Source organism: Metopolophium dirhodum, chromosome 8, assembly GCF_019925205.1.
Source record: "Metopolophium dirhodum isolate CAU chromosome 8, ASM1992520v1, whole genome shotgun sequence".
Taxonomy (NCBI): domain Eukaryota; kingdom Metazoa; phylum Arthropoda; class Insecta; order Hemiptera; family Aphididae; genus Metopolophium; species Metopolophium dirhodum.
The window spans coordinates 3,078,946-3,093,280 of record NC_083567.1 but is presented as its reverse complement, the minus strand read 5'-3'; the positions used below and the strand labels follow the sequence as shown (position 1 = coordinate 3,093,280).

The 14,335-nt window shown below is 26.8% G+C and overlaps 1 protein-coding gene across 5 annotated transcripts in view; it reads right to left on the bottom strand.

Annotated features, from left to right (window-relative positions):
* LOC132950987 (protein furry) overlaps positions 1-14,335 on the bottom strand; it is a 114,899-nt gene that overhangs the window by 63,662 nt on the left and 36,902 nt on the right. The gene's annotated exons all lie outside the window — the stretch shown is intronic.

Sequence of the window (14,335 nt, the reverse complement as noted above, 5' to 3'; positions counted from 1 at the left end):
ATTACCGAATCTCAACGTGTGCAGACTAACACCACATCGTTGTATATGTTCAGCACGGTGTGCAATATTATATTAGAATTGAGTAAGCTATAGTATAAGGCTATACCATATCTATACCAACGTACGATACGACCATTATATATGTTGGTACACGGACGACACCTATATATAGTTACCGTCGTAACGACACGACTACTGCAACTATATACTGCAGCGTTAACAGTCCATCGTGGCTGTGCGTTTGGTTTATTCATGTGTTTATTTTATTCATACAATATATAACTGTATACAAGTAGTAGGTACAGCAATGTTTCATATTTGAAAAAAGATACTGATTTAGTGTCCAAACAGTATTTATGGCTGCAGACGAATAGCGTGTCCCGAAAAATATTATGCTATTATTGTAATTGTGAAAAAATATATACACAGCTCCGTCCATAATATCCATAGCCGAGCGTATACACATAGTAAAAATAATAGGAAATATTATTACATCGGACGAGCTGTACATGCAAACTATTTGCGATGTACGTCGCTTTGATCACAACCTCAAATATATGCGATCTCGTACCTATATATTATAGGCATACATGACTAATGCATATTGTAAACCGAATGTTTAACTACTGAGGAACGCATTCAAGCAGTTAAAAGATATACGTATGTGGGTACCTACTATGTTTTACATGTAGGAGTAATATGCAGGAAATTGATAAAATAATTATAGGGGCACAAAATTAACAATGTATAAGGCGACGCCATACTTATACATGACCGGAGTTTTCCACGCCAATATGAATAATGGATACCGACGAGTATTGACGGGGTACATTTTCAAATATTTGAGAGGATGATATGTAAAACGTGACATTCGAAACGAAAACGGAATAAAACAGCCTAAGCATAAGACGACGATCATACGTGAAATCAAATAGCTTGAGAGGGACAGGACACTTAGCTTCAATAGATAAATGAATAGCGTGAACAAATGTGTGTACAGAGGTAACCCACTTAATGTTCGAGATCTCGAGGGTAAATTAAGACACAGTTAATAGATAGATAACGTGCAACATTATTTGCATACCTCTGAAACCGAGGATTGAGAAACAGTTTCAAAAGACAGAATAAGTAGTAAAGAAAATGGGATATAAAATATATTTCTATAGGATAATCAATGGTTCTCCAATTTTAATTTAATAGTATATTGGACAGCCATTATTTAGTAAAACGAGAAAAAATACAGAACACAAATGATTTATTGAACAATATTTATTGTGATTATTTTTTTTATTCGTGATGTTCAATAATTACGACTATGCAACACATAAACCACTATAACCACTATATACTACTACCCATTGTTGTCAAATTTTTATACGTTCTTATATAAGCTAGCCCATTATCGTAGATGCGTGCGTAACAGAATAAAAATAAATATTTTAGAAATAGTGTAGCTGTTGGAAGAAGAAGTGTAACAAAATTCTCATAGTCCATTCATTCCATTGTTTATATAGGTATATAACGGTAGGTATGTTAAACAAAAAAATACATTCATGCGACTTCAATAAATCATTTGAATTGTTATTTTCGTTAATAAAATGTATGACGGAAACATTTTTATAATACATTTTTACTGAAATATTATGCTTTAATTATCAAGTTCCACAACAAAGTTTCTGCACTTAAATAATAAAGGATAATTTTTTGTCGAAACCGCACGCATAAATCGTTAATCATACCCAAAAATGGTTTTTTTTGTGTGCTTTCAAGTTTGCACCGTCAATGTAAACCTTCAACAGTGTTTGTACAAAAATGTTGGTCATTTAACCCACTTGGATAAATAGAATAGGACAAGCAGGTTTACGGTCCTGCGATCAATTGTATGGTGGGTGTGATTTATGATCGCAAATAAGGTTTCGAAACAATTTTAGTTTTAGATGTCAACATTTCAAGATTGGGAATGTGGTGATGGACGGATGAGGGTAATGGATAAGAAGACTTTATTGATAATCGTCTTTATTGGCGTCGTTCGACACTGCAAAACTAGAGGTATAAATAAAAGCAGCAACCCGCCGTGCCGAGTTAATTTACACAAAACAACCGCATTAACTATGGAAGTACATTTATAAAGAGAACCCGATAGTTTGTCAATGTACACTGCAATTACTACCAACCTAAAACCTTATACGCGTGTATTAAGTAAATATTATTAATTTTAGACTTTCAATAATTTGTTGTTTTGTCTATTAAAAAGGACATTTAATGTGTAATATATTGAAAACCAATTTTAATGTTTAAAACGTATACTACAACAAAGTTAATTTGATCATGTAAGTATGAACCAAATAAAAATTAAAATTAAATAAAAAATAAATCCAATTTTTATGAACGAAATATAACCTAAATAGAGTAATATAGTAAACATACCAGGAGGAAGTAGCGTTAACGCAGTTCTCCCGTCAATTCGTGTAACCATTTGGAAAAAAAGGTTTTTAATCTTTCCCACGTCATATATACCAACACAATATCATATTATAATCATTGATGAAAAATTATTTTTACAATTTTACGAACACATTAAATTTGGTTTTTACAATGCATATATTAAACTGTCCTACATAGTGTATTATATACACTATTTTTTACATAATATACATTACCTTTAATGTACATAAAGCGACAAAGCCGTGCATTTCTAGGTTAAACTAAATTTAATAATGTATATTAAATATTCATACTATTATTTAATGTTATTATATCACACGATGCCTGCAGTACATTAATACGAAACAGGTTAAAAACGACGACTCTTTGTGGAGATTATGTGGTTTATTAAAATTAAATCATATGAATTCGGCCAAAAAGGCTATAAATATATAAAATTAATTTAAATTGCAGGCACTACCAGCTCACAAAAATTATGGTAAAAATATCCCTTCGCCATAGGTGCTAATTAAGAAAAATCAATTTGAGTGTAGTTACATTCAATATCAGTATCTAAACTTATTTCAAAAATATGACTATCATGTTTTTACACGAAAATGTAACCTTTTTCTGTTATAGTTATAACGAGTAATGACTATTAACGTAACAATATAAAAACGGACAACTATAATAACTTTGTAAACGGTAGTTTTTTTAATTACACAATCTGTAGCCTTTACACATTTATTAGGTAGTACAATAAACATAACTGCATAACTGCATAAGTGATAGATTAAAGAAAGAAAGAGAAATAAACAATCTAAACAAAACGTTTTTTATTTTTCCAACTAATGCATGACTTTTTATTGTATGTACTGTTGTAAATATGTACATATAAGTCAACGAGGACTGTGAAACTTCAACAGATAAATAAATAATTTTTTTATTTCAAGTATTTATGCCAAATTGCATAAATGATTACTTAATAATTAATGAATAATCGGCGAGCCAATGGTACCCACCTTAAACATGATTTAGGTGGTCCTATTATTGATCAATTATTTAACTTTAGTAAAATATTAAACTAATAAAATGTAACTTGCAGGTATTAAATGGTTACAGATACACACTATTAAGTTAAAGGCCTAAGACCACTGGCATTTGAGCTCATTAATATTAGTTTTCCCAATATTAGGGACGGATGTTGTGTATAGGAATTGGCAAGAATTAAGATAAATTTACGACATTTAGCAAATGTACTCCACATTACTTATAGATTTTTGTTGGTTTTATTATTAAAGGTGGAATTAGTAAAATATTAGAGGGACAACAAGGGAGGATCAAGCATTAATTATTATGATACAGAGGATTTCTGGCTGAAAATCAGTAGATATGGTGTATGTTGCATGTTCATTTTTTCAAAATAAAGGTAAAATAATGGCGTTAAATGAATGTTTGGAGTTTTTCTTTAAGCGGGCTGTGACCATAAAAAAAATAAACATCTTTATGAAACCAGAGTAGCTCTTAGTTCTTATAATATAATTATTTATAATATTTTATCGTTAAACCTATATGGATAATTTTTTTAGTTTTTCAAATGACAGCATATATTTTCAATTTCATATCCCAAAGTAGATAACTTTTCAGAAAATTTCAATACATAAAATCAAATTACGAACGATTAATTATAATTAGTTGAAAGTATTTAAAGTTTTAATGAGCCGAGTAGTGGACCAATATTTTTTTAACCTTGAGCCATTATCTTCCGATGAATTGATTGCATTTTGTCGATGTTTATTGTTTATACATAACAATTTCCAGAAAAATTTTCTGCTTATAGGATTATGAAATTAAAACGTATATTGTCATTCAAAAAAGAAAAAACTTAAAAAATTACAACTATAAAATTGTAAAAAAATATTTTTGAACACATTGATACTCTTCGAGAAAAATAAATTAGCTTCATAGAAATCACCTTGTATTGTACAACCTTGTTTAGGTATGTAGTAAAAACGTTTTCATTAAAACTAATTTATATAAGGAGTTCAAGCCTGATTAAATTATTGCACTACTAATAATTAAACTAAATAAATAACCCAACCCCTTCAATTGTTATACATAATCATGCATATAGACAATGTTACAATTAAATTGTAATATGGTGTAAATATATACATATGCATAGGATAGTTTATATAAATACAAATTAACTAGTAAAACCTCTTTATTACATAAAAAAAAGTTTTTAAATATTATTCAGTGTTTAATAATTGCCATAGCAACCAAAAAAAATAATAATAATAATAAATAAAAGTAAAAAATTAGATAGACCTATATGTAAATTTAAAAATAAAAAGCATTTTAGATGAAACATTCTAGGGGGTTGTGGAGCTTAGGAAAGTGTTATAAAAAAAAATTAAAATATAAGCATTTGTTATCTAATTATAACGATTATTAAACAATTTTGTTTTATTAAAAAACATTGAGGAGTGATTATATTCTATAAAATATTCAGTTAAGGAAAAATGCACTTAAGAGGATGTCAGCGCACTATTTGTTTTCTCTCTCTAGCCCACGCGCAACATAGACAAAACGCATTTGCACCGAATCGTTTTTTCTATGTTTTTAAGTAATCTTAGAGTAAAATCACTCATTACAAAAAAGATAGAGAATAATATTTTTTCCCTAAATATTGTTTCAAAACATTTTAAACATAATTTGAATTTACAACATATTTTTGTTTATTTTGAGAGTCGAATACAAAGTCAAATAACAATAAAATATAAAATCGATATGTCATTCCCTCTAAAATATTATTCTCTATCTTTTTTGTAATGGATGATTTTACTCTGAAATTACTTAAAAACGTAGAAAAAACTATTCTGCGCAAATGTGTTTTGTCTATGTTGCGCGTGGGTCAGAGAGAGAAAACAAATAGTGCGCTGACATCCTCTTAACGAATACTAGCGAAATTAGTGGTTTCTATACGTTAATAATAAATTATTAGTTTCAAATAAAGTACAAACTATGAATTTTGTACTGATAATCAAATTATTTGATATTGTAAAATGTATATAGGTAATTAAAGAGCGGTATATACATTCATAAACAATACGTGATTAATACGGACTACTATGTAAAATATACCTATTTGATGTATATTATAGTATTTAGTTTTAAAAATAATATGACCATTTTTGAGTTAAAAACAGCATTTCGAAAGTAAATTTTCTATCTTATTATTTTTTTTTGAAAACTGAACAAAATATAGAGATTGACTGTTAAGCACTAGTCTTGCTCACTATAGACATATATGTCTCAAGATTATTTTTATTATTTTTTGTACATTTTAATTTCTAATACAATGATAAATATTTGCATTTTAAAAATTAACTATGAGCAAAACTCATGCAATTTTACTACAATAAGGTAAGTGAAGCACAACGAGCAAGCGCATGAACCAGTTGCCACCAAAATAGTACCTTTTTTCATCAATTCCATCAAAATGTGCCAGTTCTCCTCCACCAAATGTACCATTTGCCCCCAACCGAATTTTTATGTTCACGATATAAATTGTTAGTAGACGGAACATTTGAATACTGTCCAAACATTTTTTTACAACTTTTTACAATACACTGTATCAAAAATGGACATTATGTTCCATTAGTGTTTTCATTACTGCCTTACAAATCATCGAAAACGTATAAATTATTATTTAATATGTTAAAAGAAAAATTCTCTAGTTTCGAACTTGAAATCAACCCGTCAATTATTGTATCAGATTTCGAGCAAAGTATCCATGTAACTCCTAAAGTCGTTTGGCCATTAATTACAGTCATGGGGTGCAGATTTCATCTAACTCAGTCGCATGGTGGAAACGCCTGCAACATTTAGGATTAAAGCCGGATTATATGGATCCAAATTCAGAAATTGGAAAATGGCTTAATTTTATTTTCGGGCACTTGTTACTACTCTCTAATGAAGTGGATAATTGTTTTGTTAAAGATCTGATATCAATTCAGCCTTTATCAGAACAATTTGTTGAATTTTCTAACAATTTAGTTGATTGACACATATACATTTCCTCAAGTTTGACTTTTCCACTTTCACTGAGGGCTATGATTTCAATTGATTCAGAAAGTACTACCAATGCATGTGAATATTTCATTCGTCATTTTCAAGGAACTTTTTATTAGTAATGCACATCTGAATATTTTTTCTGTCGTAAATTGTATTAAAGAAGTTCAAACAAATACATACATTGCTATAAGCAGTGTAAATGAAATAAAAAATATGACTAATCGCAAATACTTAAACAAAAAAGCCAGAATCTAAGATTTTATAAATAATTATAAAAACAAGAATATCAGTTGACTAGATCAGATTTTGTAAAATCTGTTAGTAATTATTATAAGAAAACATAATAAATAATAATACATCTAATTTTTTTACTATTTTTTTATTGACAAATTATTACATTGAATAATACTTATCATTATAATTAGAACAATTATAATTTTATTGTATTCATTTTGTTTTGTTACATACTTTATACATTAATTTGGGTTAGTTCAAAAGGAGTTGATTAATTGAGGTTTAGGTCTTTCTGCTTGTAATTTTAGATCCTGAGCAGAATATGATGAGTGTATTGATTTCACAATGATGTGTACACGTTTTATAGTAGAAAAATGCTTGGATCTTCAATTTTGAAGGTGGTTTCTGGAAGCAACTTAGATCATTGGTACTTTTGGGAGGTCGACATTTCTAGTATACTTTTCAATATAATCGAGAAAAAACGGTAATTTTTACACAAACCTATAGATTTTGTTTAGTATAACACTGTAACTCGAAAACGTTTAACCATAGATACATTACATTTTCACCAAATATTTATACTAACGTTTTTATACATATAATAGTATAGTTTTCAAAATATTTTGAATCTTTTTGAGCTACGTATTTATAGACATTTAAAATGTTAAATTATTTTTTAAATTTATTTTCTATAAATGTTGATGAACCTTTTTTCGTATGATCAATAAGCTTGAAAATTTAATAAAAGGTTTCTCACACGTAGTTCATACAGAAAAAAAATCTAGAAAATATATTTGTACAATTTTATTTTTAAAGACATTTGAAGTTCAAATTTAGACTAAATTAGAGTTTTAAAGAAAGATAATCGATTCTAGTTACTTTGATGTAATTCAAAAATATTACTCGTGGAGATTTGAAACTTTTACACATAATGTCATTTTTAAATGCGATTTGCGTCAAAAGTAATTCAACGTACAGTATAATATACCTAATAGTAAAATAAATTATTTTAATAGCAACATAAATTATACATCAAACAATATACTTAGTAATATAAGCTGACAGACCGTCCTTGCTCGAAATCGTTATTCGTATGCATTGATTTATCATTGAATTCCAATTTAACACATACATTACAATACTTATTCACAAGGTACACTCGAAAGCCGATTATACATCAGAGCGGTTACCCAGCCACATTCCCCCTTTTTACACTTCGTATTCTAAATTTGTTTATTTAATGTGATATAGGGTTCTATAGTGTCAACAGAAGTCTTGTTTGACTGATATTAAATAAAACTATTTATTATTACCAACAATTTACATTATATAGACACACAATATACTGACATAATACATTTTTTTTATAAAATTGTAAAAAAGAAAGAATTTAAAGAAATGTATTTACACTACAAATATTAAATAATTTTTTACATGCTGAATGTTTTTTTATATTTCAGAACATTATAGTTGGTTGAAAACATATAGACAGTTTATTGGATGATACCATGCATTAATTATGTGACTATTGAATTAATATTAGTGGATAGTGACTAAAATATGTTATATTATGTACATTACTTTAGATACAATCTTACATAAAAGGCTATAATACAAACAACAACACATTCAACTTTTGTGCAGGGTTAAAACGTATGGTAGTTGAATCAAAATTAAAAACTAAATTTTTAACCACGAATATTTAAATCGTGAAAGTGAATGAAACTACACATAATTAACATTAGGTAGATACAATTTATCACCGTAATACCTATGTATACCAAATATTACCGTCGGAATACTGATATCGTCATAAAAATGAGTTGTTGAGGTGTTTTTTCTATCGGTCATTTGTTTCATAAAAAGATTTATTTGAAAAACACTGTGTCAAATTTAAATTGAATAATTAAATAGTAGGTAGATAAACGGACGAACAAAACATGACATATTATGTATAACATATTTTCGAATAACTAATTCATTTAAGTAATTGGAAAAAAAGCTAATAAATGTAATTAATAACTTGCATGTTTATTACAAGTGTTAAATATACCTACATAAAATCGTATTAATTGATGGTAATAAATTCATATATTATTTAAATTTACTCTTTATAATTAACATATTATACTATAATTGTATCGTTTTACTTGCAGGAAACTTTTAAACGGGGAGGTTATGATTTTACAACTATGCTCATTGTTTGTACATAAAATACAACTAAGTATTAACATTTAGCATACATACAAATGTATCACACACTTTATTAATGGTATAAAAAAAATGTGTTAAATCGCATTTGTGGTGGTAATTACATGATATACCCGTGTAAAACAAATTCCCAAACATGATGATACTCTTACATGGTTATAAATCTATTTTAGACTAAAATGTTGTGTTTGATAATTAATATGTCCTATATTCAACTGCGAAATAAATTATAACATTTACTTTTTGTATTAAGGGTAGTCAATAGTCAAATTATCTTTTCGAATGTTTCATGTTTCTACTTGTTACGGAAGTAATCAGGCACGTAGCCAGAAATTATTCCATAGAGGGCCAACATTTTTTGGCCCCTCTCGGCGTTTTGTACCCCTTACCACCCCTTAACTGATCACTCAATATCTATACAAAAATACTAAATTTTAAGTTTAACAATGTATTGTCTATTTGACTGTAATGGTTAATAAGTTTAAATAATGTTTTTCAGTTTTCAATCTATTATTAGACGTATATTTAAAAATAAAACTGAGGGAGCCAGTTTGGTGTTATTGTTATTTCTTAGTAGGCCAGGCCCCCCTAAGGCCCCCTTCTTGGTGACGTGCCTGGTTGAGTTTCTGATTTCCATATATTATTTTAGCTTTATTTAACGGACCATTAGTCCTTTAACAATAATAGATTTCACCAAAACCACCAATTAAGTACATAAATTGACAGTTATAAAGAACAAACTTACAGTAAATATACATATCCGAAAAAGAAAAAAAGATGTCAAGGTACAAGAGTAATATATTTTAACAACACACATTTTTCTATTATGAGAAAACGTTAAATCTAAAACAATCACGATTTGACATGAAGAAATATAGAGAGGTGGAAACCTTGTAAGCTAATCGAAGAGCACGAAGGAAAAATTACTCTAACGACAAAGAAATAAAATAGAAAGAAGGAACTCTGATACCTATTAAAGCATTTTTGGACCATTCGATAAAAGTAATATCAGCAGCTTGTCTTCTAAGCTAAAGTTAGTATAATCAGATGGATTTCTTAATATACATATAGCTGAATTCATTAGAAATAGATGTTTCAGTGTTTGTAACATAAGTCATTTAGTAATGTATGTTAAGTCTGTATTATAAGTGGACATATTTTGGGATCAAATTAGAGAACCAAATTCTAATGAAGATATCTAACCCTTTTCCTTTTGCAAAACAATATTGTAGGGGAAATAATGTTTTTCAAACTTTGTGTTTCTGTTGACATAACCGAGCTTTTTAATAATACATAATATAAATTCATTAAAACACTCCAATCACCTGTAATCAAAAATTTGGCGCTTACTTATAATTATAAATTTAGTAAAATGTCCAAAAAATTAAAACATGTCTATACTATAATTCGACACTGAAACCAATAACTGGTTATAGGTATTAAAATCGCTTATAGTATTAATAACACTCGCATAGTCACATATTATTTTATAACAAACGACTGTATGAGAATATAAGGTTTTAATACTGAATTGTTATTCAATGTTTAGTTTCAAAAATAAAATCAGAATAAGTTATTAAATGCATTTTTACTTTGGAAGTAGTTATCAGGAAATATTTATATTTCTTCGAAAGTATTTTACGTGGAATCAGGTTAACTATTCGTTTATAATATAATATAATTTATATTTAATTTAATTTTGTACAAATATTTATTTTTAAATTTCAGACTTGTTTATACTTTAAATACCTATAGTGTTTTCCATTAAAAACAATACAACGTTCCCATATTTATGATTTATGGTATGAATTACATAAAAAAATTAAATAAAAAAATAAGTATGTAGATTTAATGTTTAAAGGATATAATATACAGTTTAAAGTTAATAATAATTTATTATACAGGGAAACTAAAAAAAATATTATAGGTGTATTATAATATCTAATAGAAATACGTCAGTATGTGGTCGATTGTATCGAATTTTATACACATTGTTATATGAATGAATATTGTGATATCATAATGAATTAAGTGACAACTGGCGATGTTTAAACGATGGCATCGAAAAATAGCAAATCACAGCCTTACGAGTTATAATATTCTATTATGGAATATTAAGTGTCGTATAGTCAAATAAATTAAATATGTTGTACAACATTGATGGGTTAAAAATATTAAAACATTAATCATTGTGGTTTAACACAGTAATAAAAAGAAAGAAAAAACGATAAATAATGATAATTATTTTACAGATGCGTTTAATAAATTATTGCTAATTTACAAAAATATATTTTAATAGCAAACAAGTATCATATTCTTGGCTAGGATACAAAAATGAATATTAATTTCGGATTAATACAAAACATCTTAAATTAGAAAAGAGCAAAATAATAATTTTATTGTTCTATAGGCTTTTGATTTTATTATTTTTTTATTTTGATACTAATTTGTGATTACAGAAATTAAACATTAATCAAGCCGCAAAAAATGTTATGTACTTTAGATGTGTAAAATTTAAAAATATTCTACTTAGAACTCTACTAAATGTTAAAAGTTTTCAACTTAACGTTAAGTAGTTTTTTTCGCAATATCACCTTAAAATAATGAGAATTTTATTAATTTTAAAAATATAAGATTAATTTTGAATGAGAATAATTCTGAAATCTAATTTGTATTAAATAAAAATTATCATAAATTTAAGACTACATTTTCATCAACATTACCTTATGGCACTATTTTCAGTGATTGTAACATGAAAACACTACGTAATGTTTACAAAAACCATTTCTTAATGAACAAGAAAAGGTTAAGTTCAAAAGTTAAGCCAATTTATTAATTCAAACAACCTAGAAAGACAGAATTAACATATTTGATTGTACATTTTTCCGTAATTTAGAAAATAAAAATTTGTTGATTACTTGAGATATTATTGTATTGGTCATTATTTATTAACTTTAGTATGTTATCACTGAAGCTATTCATCATTTCTGAAACTGGTTATTAAATATGGGTACGTCAAAATTGGTAAATCAGTAGATTCTGACAGAACCTAATATTGTAAAATTAGTACCTACTTACACAGTTTTATTTATATTTTTATCAGACTATTTAGACTGAGAGAAATTTCTTCCATACATATTTAAAATAATATAAATACGACCATTGTGTATACTATTTAGTACTAAATACTAAATAAATTATAATATATTCATTGCTCAATAATATCACATATCGTCATGGCATAATTATGTATTAAACAACTATACAGTTTCGATAGCTCGAACGCTCGGTATAAAAAGAACAATTATATTTTTTTTTTAAAAACGCTGTACAAACTATGTTATATTGTGCTGGCTTAAAAATCCAAAGACAGTTGATGGGCTACACAGTCCACATAAACATTATATCTGTCTCTGAACTCAGACGAATGTTAACAATGTGTATACATGAATATCGTTAGATTATTATGTATGTTTAAAAAACAGAAAACGGTATGAAAATGTACCTATCTGAAATATTATTGAGTATAGATAAGATTTAATAATAGCAACCATATTTTCTTATACATATTATAAAATCATACTAATATTAGAGTTATGTTACGTATGTTAAAATTAAAATAAATTATATTTTTTTTTTTATATAAATTAGCCTACATTAAATTAATATAAACAAATGTACATTAAATCTTTATACAGCTATTGACATGATTAAGATAGATATTTATGGCTTATTTTTATATTATGGAAAAATGAAGCAGGCTGGTTCTTTGCTGATGAGATAAGCAAGTGTTAAATGTGAGTGGCCTATTTTAGTTTGAGTAATATTTACTTCCTCTCTTCGTTTGGTGTTAGGAGGGTATTTTAATTTTTTATAAAATAATTTTACATTTTTCAGTTTGTTAGAGAGATGTAGATTTAACCAAAATGTTTGCCATTCTTCCATTATTTTAAGGTGTATGATGTTGAAGGTTTCGGATGAGGTTAGTGTGTTAAATTATATTTATAAGACAACATCATACAATATTAAAATAATAGATAAACAGTGTTTATTAAACACATATAATACCTACAGCTACAGCAAGACAAATAATTGTGTTGAGACTTGCGATGAAATACGAAAAAATAAAATCAACGTCCGTATGAATACAGCTGATATATATTTAAATGTGGAATATAACTAATATCTGTTTATTTTTCATTTGTTATTATAAAACGAATAATAACAATCGTATATGTAGTAAAAAATGTAATAGACACGGTAATTTTAAACAGATTTTTAAAAAACATATAAATATATACAGTATACAACAAAAGTTGAATAGATTTATATGAACAAGTGGCCAAAAATGTAGATTTCGATTAATGGGAACTCATATTGACGCCAAATAGTGTAATTACTTCTCTACTTATGAATTTGAAATAACAATAAATCATTGCATTTATATCTAATGATTTTTTTATCAGTATTCCTTCTACTATATAAGCGCTTGTGGCTTTTTTAAATCTGATGCGCTCATTATGTAATGCTAAACAAAACTTGACAAATGATTTTTCTTTAATAATCAGGACCAAAAACAATAAAAATAAAATAAAATATGTAGTATAAATAATAGCAATACAAACATGCCTAGAATAAGGACATTTCTCTTCATTCTAAATACCTATTATTATGAAAAAGTAAATTTAAATAATTGTCAGTACCATAAATGATTTGAACCGAATAATTTAAATCAACTTCAATCAAACAGAATATATAATATACTAAGGTTAAATAAATAATAAAATACTATTTTAATAAATTTTGCATCAAATGCATTTTTTATTTTCATATTTTAGTACCTAATATATTTATTGTATACTATATAAAACATTGTCTAACTTAATGTCAACTTCATCAGATATTATATTAAGTTCCGTACGATTCTTAGAACCTCTGTAACTCGTAACTACTATGCAAAATATTTTACTAAAATAAAATGTTTCTAAATCTCAATTATAATACAAAACCGAATTTCAACTGTTTAAGATGAAAAATAAACTAATAACTATGCTAGGAGTTGATAAAAAAAAACAGAAACCACTAAATATTTTTTAAAAAAACATCACTATTAATACGAATAAACAAAATTGTTTATTTAACCAAACAAAGTCTGTTACTAATTATAATCCTAATAATCTGCAGCTGTATGGAAGTAAAATAAAAACACTTTGTATTGAAAACGTTTCGAGTTCATGCTATCAAACCAAGTGATAAGAAGTAATAATAAATACTTTCTAAAACGTGTTTATCTATTGTTTTTGGAGCCGATATGGATATTCATTTTAAATTATTGCAGTAATTAAACATTGATCATGCTGTACATAATAAAATACACAATAAATTG